We start from the raw sequence: 9,037 nt of genomic DNA on the forward strand, positions 1-9,037 counted from the left end.
TGCCATCTATCAGATGGCTGAATTTCTTTCCCTCAGTCCCTAGATTTCCCCAGCCTCATCTTCCTTATCCTCACTTCCACCCCTCCATCAACGAACTCTACCTCTCTAAAATTTGCTCCAAAGCCATGACAAATAAAATTATGAAAGCCGACCTGTCAACAAGGGAGGACCAATGCAAAGAACTGTTTAAGAGGATCGTGTGGTTTTTAGTTCCCCTGCTGCACACCCCCCCGCCCCCCAGCAAAGGGGAGATTAACTTGTTCTCTTAAGTAATGAGAAACATAGGAAACCATCTCCAGGCTCTTGTTTAATGAATGCACTAAGCACACAGGCTGAGCAGCACGGTGGTGCTACATAAACTTGGCTTGCTGTTGCGAAAGGGGTGGGCGAGGGGGAGGAATTTCTGGCCATAGAGTCCATGCAATGAATTCATTACCACATATTATCTGCGATGCAGTGATGTCACATCCTCGAGTCTCTACCACAGACTCCTTTGAGCACTGGCTTCTGACGTAGGGGAGGCTGAGTGTGTGTGTGTCTGTCTGGGCCCACAGGCCTATTTAGCTTTAGGTTAAAAAAAAAAATCGTTTCTCTTCCTTTAGCTTTTTGAATGTGAATTTTAGCTACAAATGCTTTTTTCTCGTTCCAAGACCACCTACTCTTTTCTTAATCCATAGTTCATGATGTGCAAGGGTGGGGGCAAGATTTATATATGTTTTATTTTTGGAGTCTTGAAATTTTTCCTTTTATTTCTTCTCCATTATATAATAATAATGATGATGATGATGATAACAAAGCTGATAATAATAACAACCTTCACAGAAATATAATGATATGAACAGGATAAGAGCAACTGAAAAACGGAATGCTGTTTTATGCTTAATATTTTTGTTCATAATAGAATTTCATTTGGATTTCTTTCAAGTAGAAAAGTTACATTTCATGGGAAAAAGTATTCTATTAACTTACCAACACCAGCTAGATTCTAATATGTAGTCAAATTCAACCCCCTTCTCATTACCTTTTTAAAATACTTGGTAAAAGGTCACCCATCTTTAGGGACAAGCACCATATTCAAGAACAGACAAATATGAGCATTTAACTAAATATCATAGCTGTATATTAGCAGGAAGTCACCTCCCTTCCAAATACATAGCCCAGGGTCATTGCTACCATGGCTGTGCCCTCACTAGGACTTGGAGTGACAGGAAAGGAGGCCTTGAAAATAATTCCCTAGTTGTATTTTGAACCTGAGCAAAGAAAATAAAAGATGGTGCCACAGGGATGGGATAAACAATGGAAAATTAAGAAAAAGAGAAAAAGTGAATAATATAAGAGCATTCAATAATGAGTAAGAATTTGAAAAAAAATGTGATAAAAAGATTAAGAGGTGAGAAAAGAATAGCACTTTACAATGAGCGTGTGGGCTCTTATGAGCAGGTCTGGGTTGTTGTGAGGGATGGGGCAAGGTACTGTTTGATATTTGACTTTCTCTTTTGCAAGATGGAGATAATAATAATACTTACAAGGTTGTTCTAAAGATTAAATGAGATACTGCATGAAGTGCTTAGGACAGGGCCTGGCACTGTCCTAGCAAGCACTCAATAAATGAAGTTAAAGAGAGAATACAATCACTACTCAATAAATGTTATTACAGAGCAAAAAAAAAGATAGATAAATTAAATGAATAGAACCCTAAGAAGGTTTGAAAAAGCTATACAAAAGAATATATACCTAAAGGAAGGGGTGGCTAGAATGAAGAGAGAACAAATCACATGTGAATAACGAACATTAAAAGTGTTGGACCTTGTGTCTTTTCGATGGGTGTGTCCAACAGAGAAAGAAGACACTCACTGTTAAAGACTAAGTTAGAGAGGGAGAAAATAGGTTGATGAGACATTTAAAAGTCTATGTTCTAGACTGATTATTAGAATTTATCTTTCTCAATAGCCACCTCAGTGGAGATTGATTTTAAAAAAATGCAATAGGGGGAATTTTGCCTATGTCTGAAATTAGAAGTGTCTTTGTTTTACATGTAAAATACAATTGTATCTCTCTGAAAACCACAGGTCCTATCTCTTTTTCCTCTTCCTCCTCCTCCTTCTCCTCCTCCTCCTCCACTGACAGTGGACATTTTAGTGACATCCCTTTCCCCAGCACCCAGTTCTCTTCCCAGAGACCATGACTGTAATGAGGCATTTTAGACACTCTCAGAGATACTTTACATATACACATGAGACTCAGTTTTAAATTTCACTCTTCTTTAATCTCTTCGGTCATGCCAAGGCCTGGGAGAAAGACATATAAAATGTTAGAGCATTCAATTTTTATTTTTCTTCCTAGTTACAGAGGTAATACTTGATTGTTATTACAAAAAAAAATTACAAGACTTCATGAAGCTAGCCTAACTCTTTAAGATGTTTCTGGTTCATGGACTAATGAAAATACTGGCCATGAGGAAGATGCAGAGAGATAAATTTAGTTGCTGTGGGCTGGTACAGATCTGCTGGATATCTAAAAGTGATTTGTGATCCCACCTCCATGCAAGTCTTTACTTCTTGCCACCCAAACTCACCCAATGGGGTGGACAAACAGTGTAACAGAAGATAAGCTAAGAATTGACATATATTGTTTCTACATCAGGTACAGAACTTGCTGGGGAAGCGCTGGCCCAGGGCTGGCCCAGTGGCTTCCTGGAGCCAAGGCCGACACCATTCGTTGCCCAGGAAAGGCCTTGCTCAGGAGCTTGATCTACAATTACAACATTCATTCCTCGTTTGAAAGGTGAAAGGGCTGCTGTATCCTGGTGGGGACTAATTTCTAATGAAATGGGTGATGGTTTTGTATTTGTGTATTTGCACAGCAGATGGACCGTGACTCTTTCTCAAGCAAAAGAAACTTGGTGCAGAGACTGTAGGACGGACAACCAGGACTTGCTCTGAGGACTAGGAGACTATTCACAGAGTGGGCTAAACCTGGCCCTCACACAGCCCACTCGATCTCTACCAATCAATGCCAAAGAGGATTGCTATGACCTGGACTTGGAAGCTCATTCAACATACAGCACATGCGTAAAAATATGTGAACACAGAAAAAAGTTGACTTCTAGTTATGATTTCTAACAATGTACTTGGAGCCTGTTGGAATAAGTGAGATTGATTTTTCATGCAATTATACAATTTTCCCAGTCCTCCTTTAATTAGGAAATGGTAGACTGCAAATAGAATGCAGCACTAAGCAATTTTCTTGGAAGGGTTTGGCTAAGGATATCGAAGGCATATTTGCCTTCTCTCTAAATATACTGCCTGATTGGTTGTGAGAATTAGGAACTTGATCTCTTTCGTAAGGAACTTAAATTGATTCTTTTGTGGACATCAACCTCTGTATCAAACACAAGGGGAAGGACGGAAAGATGACAAAGTTTTAAGCACACAGGCATCTTTTTAACATGGTATGGCTAAGAAGAAAACCCATGTTACCCAGCTATCTCAAAGCCCTTGGAAATTGGTCAGATTTCAGTCTTTTGAGAAACAAACAATCACAACAAATAGCAGCAGCAACAACAACTTTTCAGTGTCCCCTATAACCTGAGGTAGGTGACATTTTTCATACTCTGTAGATGGAGTAACTGGAATGAGCACTGAGAGATTCAGCAGTTGTCTGAAATCTCCCAAGAAGCTGGAAGTAGATCCCCAGATGGCAGCCAAAATTTTTGCCCTGAAAGTGAAGAGAGAGACCTAAAAAATAGTATTAGATTTGGAAGAGCATATATACTTTCCAGAGGCTTATCTGAACTGAGTCTCCTCTCTGACCCTCTTTGAGTTTACCTATCATAAATAGTAGCATGACCTCTTCTTCAAGTCATTCAAAAATGCATTTGTTCTCCATAATAGAGAAAGAAGCTCCAGCCAAATTATATTCTAATGTATCATAGCCTTGAACCTAGGGACCATTTTGCATTGCTTACTAGGTGGCTGCTGAATACATTATTGGTCCGTCAAGGTTTGTGTTAGCTTTGAGGAATGGCAAATTTCCCAGGTTGTCCCCAATATTGTTATTGTTATGGGCTTTTGTTCAGGGCAGGCAAAACTAAAAAGGAGAACAAGAATGAATACTTGGGTATAATTTGTTCTTGTGGTTGGGCATTAGCAGCCCCATAAGCCTTTATTCCTGCATGAATAGATCTGGTCACACTAAAAATGGGTGTGTTTCTGACAGAACTGCCACGTTCCCAGCTGGGGCAACTGTAGAAGAATGTAGAAGGGTCAAAGAAACTCAAAGGAGGTAAGCATTTTAAAAATATGATTCTGAATTTCCAAGTTTCCCCCTGGGCTGAAGGAGTTGTCAGTTATCTACCCAGCGGCTTGGACATGGAGAGAAAAGTCCACAATGCCTGATGTTCCAGGCTTCTTTTATATGGAGAAAGTACTGAAAACCATTCTTCCACTTTTATTTAAAAGTCTGGATTCAGACTCCTGGAAGAGACAATCCAAGGAAAGCATAAAACAACTTACCGATGAGAAATATCTTCCATTAGAACTAGCTGAAGCCAGTCAGTAAATGAAGCCAATGCATGAAGTAATAAAGGCAGCATTATGGTTGGCCATGCTATGTAAATCACCTATCACGGTAGCATGTGGATCCTTTGCCAGCGAATCTGCATTAGCCAGACCCCAGACACTGCATTACGCATGTAGTGCATTAAACGGTCCCCTAGTGGCTACACAGAGGAAGTGTTCTTTCCCAAACAGCCTCTTAGTGCCGCAAAGGATTCAGAAATGGGAGGAAGATGGAATCCAATGTGCTGTTGGACAGAGGCCTCACATCATCCCATGCTAGCTTGGCAATGCCACCATCTGGGATCCATGAGTCTCTCAGGCCTAGTTCCTGAGCATGGAGGGAACTTGGCAGGTTAGGGAAAATGTTTTTCTTTGCCTGGAGGCCCAAGTGGCTGGATTGAATATTGATGCTGCTGAGTCTGCCAGATTGTCACTCCATCCTCCCTTCTAGCCCACTTTGGTTGTGTAGATTCTGCTGGTATGAAACTAAGAGAAAAAGCTGTTTCTCCATCAATGCTGTTCCTGCTAACTTCTCTCTTCACATGTGAATTCGGCCCCTTGGGTCCTTGGGTATTCATGGCAAGGCGAATGTCAATTTGATAGGGAAGATTTGAGGTCCTTGTTCAACAACCTTGGAAAACATCCACTTGCTACCTTTCACATGCTAAGCAATAGTTTATTACAGACCATTTAGGAAGGGTGAGTATTGTATCTTCGTGAGGGATGATAGTTAAGTTAGAAGGAGTAAACGGAAGGAGAATAAGAAAAGGTAGAAACTGTTTCTTTTTAGTCGTTATTTTCCAGCCTTAAGGTTCACGTTGCACTGTACTGGAAGGAGAATAAGCAAAGGTAGAAACTGTTTCTTTTTTGTCATTGTTATTTTCCAGCCTTAAGGTTCACGTTGCACTGTAGTGGAAAGATCACCCAACTGGGAGATTGGACACCTTCGTTTAAATCTCTATCCTGACATGAACTTGCTGGGTGACTTTGAACTAATTACCTAGAATTCCGAGTTTCTTCCTAGGTAACATTGGAGATTTGACCTCAATGTGTCTAGAAAGTCCCTCTTCGGTCAGATATTCGATAGTCCTTCTGAACCTTATCGTTTCACGGCTCCCATATACACACGCCTGACAGAACCTGTTTATTCGATCACTTAGTCTTTTGTTCTGACGACAAGCAGATGTTAAGTCCTTTCCCTTCATTCGGTTCCAGTTTCTTAAAATTGGTCTACAGTCATTTTCTTAAGGCTTTTAAAGGCGTTGGCTTTTCACAATGGCTACTCCGCCTTCGCGAAGATCCTGAACCTCTCTCCACAAGGCCGGTGGCTTTTTTTTCCTATTTTTTTCTCAGCTTCCTCAGACCCTGGTGCATTTGACATGGTTGACCACACGCTCCTTCAAGAAATTCCTTTCTCACTGTGGCTCCCTCTGTAACACTTGCTATTCTAACTCCTTTCCTTCCCATCTCGTTGCTTGGCCTTGGTCTCCCTCAGTGCTTCTCCTTTCTTTTTCTGCCACTGTAATACTATTCGTGGCAACTTTCTCCTGTTTCTTGTCATGCTTTCTCTAGCAGTCTTATCTTCTTCATTGTCTTCAGGTCCTACCTTCATGCGCCTGACTCTCACATCCGACCCTAGTCCAGAATCTTCTCCTGAGCTCTAGAATCATCCAGTCAGCCACAGCCTGGATTTTTCCATTTGGATATTTCACCAAACACCCCCAGTCAGCAAGTCGGAACCACATTCATTTACTTGCTTCTGAAACTAGTTGCTGTAAATTACATCTGATTCCTATAAAAAGTGCCAGCTTCTCTTAATCCCTAGACCAGAATTTTAGGTCTTTCACTGTTTTCTCTCCATTATACTAGCATACTTGAAAACTTACTAAATTCTTCAGATTTCACCAGCAATTTGGTGTGCATATGCCCCCTTCTTTTCCATTTATACTCCCCCCCTCAGTTCCTTTTTAGTCAGTTAGAAAATATTAACTGATTCCTAAGTAAAAATGACTGCACTACACGTTGCGAGGGAGGCAAACTGTGAAAGATACGGTATTTCTCCCTTAAAAGTAACAATCTAGAAGAAGCTACATTTATGTAAATTATTTATAAAGGTAGAAAGAGATATAGGCAACAGAAGAGAAAAAATTATAGTATATGGGATTTGTGGTAGCTACAAAATATATCTTTGTTAAATTTAATTCATCCCAAATCCTGTCTATTTTTATATTACAGATATTTTTTTCTTGTTGGTCTCAATTATATATGTAATTTCTTCCATTTCTTCCATTATCTTCTGTGTTTTAGTCAAGTCAATTATTTATATGATGTCCCTGCTTTCAGAATTTGTAGTCTCCTGCAGCTCTCCAGTAGTTAAAGTCTCTTACCATTACTTTATCATTCCTATTTTCAGTACTGTTGCAGTCTAGATATAGGGGCATCATACCTTTGCCTGGCCAGGGGAACTATAGTATTCTCCCAGATCAATATCACGCACTTCATTCTCCATTTATTCTTACCTAAGTACTCTATTTGATCAATAGTTTACACACCTGTTATGTGCTCTGTGGTATAAATTGGCTATGGAATGTTGAATGGGATATACTGCAACATTCAAGGTTCTCATATTCTATTAACAGAGTTAAACAAGTAAATAAATTTAATTTGGTATGGTGACATGCTATAATAACTCTTACAGTTAACATTTATTGAGAACTAAATATGTCCTATGTACTGTTTTAGATTTTATACACACACACACACGCACACACACACACACACACACACACACTCATTTAATCATCACATAGGTGATCAGTACTGTTATTATCCCTATTTTACAGATGAAGAAGTGGAGACATGATTGTGGAAGAGTCAAGATTTAAAGCAGGCAGTCTAACTCCTGAGCTCATTCTCAACCGCTAATGTAGACAGTCTTTTTGTGTTCCAATAGCACATGGAACATGTCTGTGCTATTGGAGTACAAAGCAGCGTTGGTAATTTAAATAAACAAAAGTAGTTTTAGTTGTCTCAAGAAAAATAAGTAGAGTTTCAGTTAGTAGAGAAAGGAAGGATAGCACTACTGGCCAATGGAAGGCTTAGAAAGTCAAGGAAGCAGTTAAAATATTGTTGTGGAAGATGAGTCTGACAAGGGCTAAGAATGGAATACTAACATTTAAAGACTGGAGGAAGAGGAACAGTAATGGAGAATGAGGAAGAATAAAGACAAGTAGAAAAAGCCTATAGAAGGTTTAGTGTGATGACTGCGAACCAGGAGTTTCAAAGAGGAGGACGTGATCAACAGGAACAAATGCAGTGGAAGAGTCAGGGAGAGTGGTGAGAAAAGCCTAGTAGATTTGTTACTTAGGGAGTTAGCAGTGACCTCGTGGAGTGAAGAACGGTGGAGGTAGAAGCCAAACTCAGAGGATTATTGAAAAAAATGAGAAAAGTAGGGGCAGCATGCCTAGATTGCTCATTCACTTATTTGCATGTACCATGTTTACATACAGACTTACACATATCCATGTGCACTCTTAGTGTTCAATAAGGAGCAATGGCTAAGTTAACTTTAAAAATGAATTAATTCAGCAAAAGATGGAAAAGCAGATTTGAAAAGAGAAACTGTTTCTCCCCATGAAAACTTATATTTAATAAATAACCTTCAGTAGATTGTAGCTTGTGACATCTTGAGATGGAAAAGGCATCCTGTGGATTGTTTGGCATCTTGGAGTATCTTCTTGCTCTGCTGCCACCAAACTGTATTAAGTTACTTGTTATATGTAGACTTACTACTTTTCTGTCAACAATGAAATGAATAAATAAGTCTCTTCTAATTAATATTTTAAAATGCTCTAATTTCTCGTTAACACACAGACATCACCAGCATTAGACAGCTGATGACCACTTTTTAATATTTCGTATTCTGTGGCATGGGAAAGTGATTTCTTACCCCACTTCTGCCAGTGATCTAAGCATCTTGCATTCTGACAATCAAGAAAATATTTTAAGTCTTGTGTCCTAAATTTTCTCCATTTCAACATTGTTCGCCTTCATTCTTTCTTTTTCAGATACTTATGTTTAAACTTTCTCAAGGTTTCAGTCAAAAGGATGAAATTACTCAGCTGAAAGAATTAAACCTTGAAAGTGGTGACTTCCTTTAACCCTACATTTTAAAACTCAGATTTAAAAAATAAGAATATAGGTTTTATTCAAATACACCATCAAAGCCAATAATATTTTAAATAGAAAATTGTCACCCATGAAGGAGGCCACCCACAATAGAAAGATTGAAAAATTGTAATCAGATGCCTCTAACAATTTGTGAATATCTGAGTATCTTATTGAATCATCAGATATTTGGCATTATGTTAGAGTTTTAATTTTGACTGGCCATATCCTGATGTACTCTTTACAGCATTCACATTTTTAAAATCATATCTTTACCAATTTAAAAAGAGAAAAGGGTGTTCATTTTTGTT

Source organism: Pteropus alecto, unplaced genomic scaffold (assembly GCF_000325575.1).
Source record: "Pteropus alecto unplaced genomic scaffold, ASM32557v1 scaffold161, whole genome shotgun sequence".
Taxonomy (NCBI): domain Eukaryota; kingdom Metazoa; phylum Chordata; class Mammalia; order Chiroptera; family Pteropodidae; genus Pteropus; species Pteropus alecto.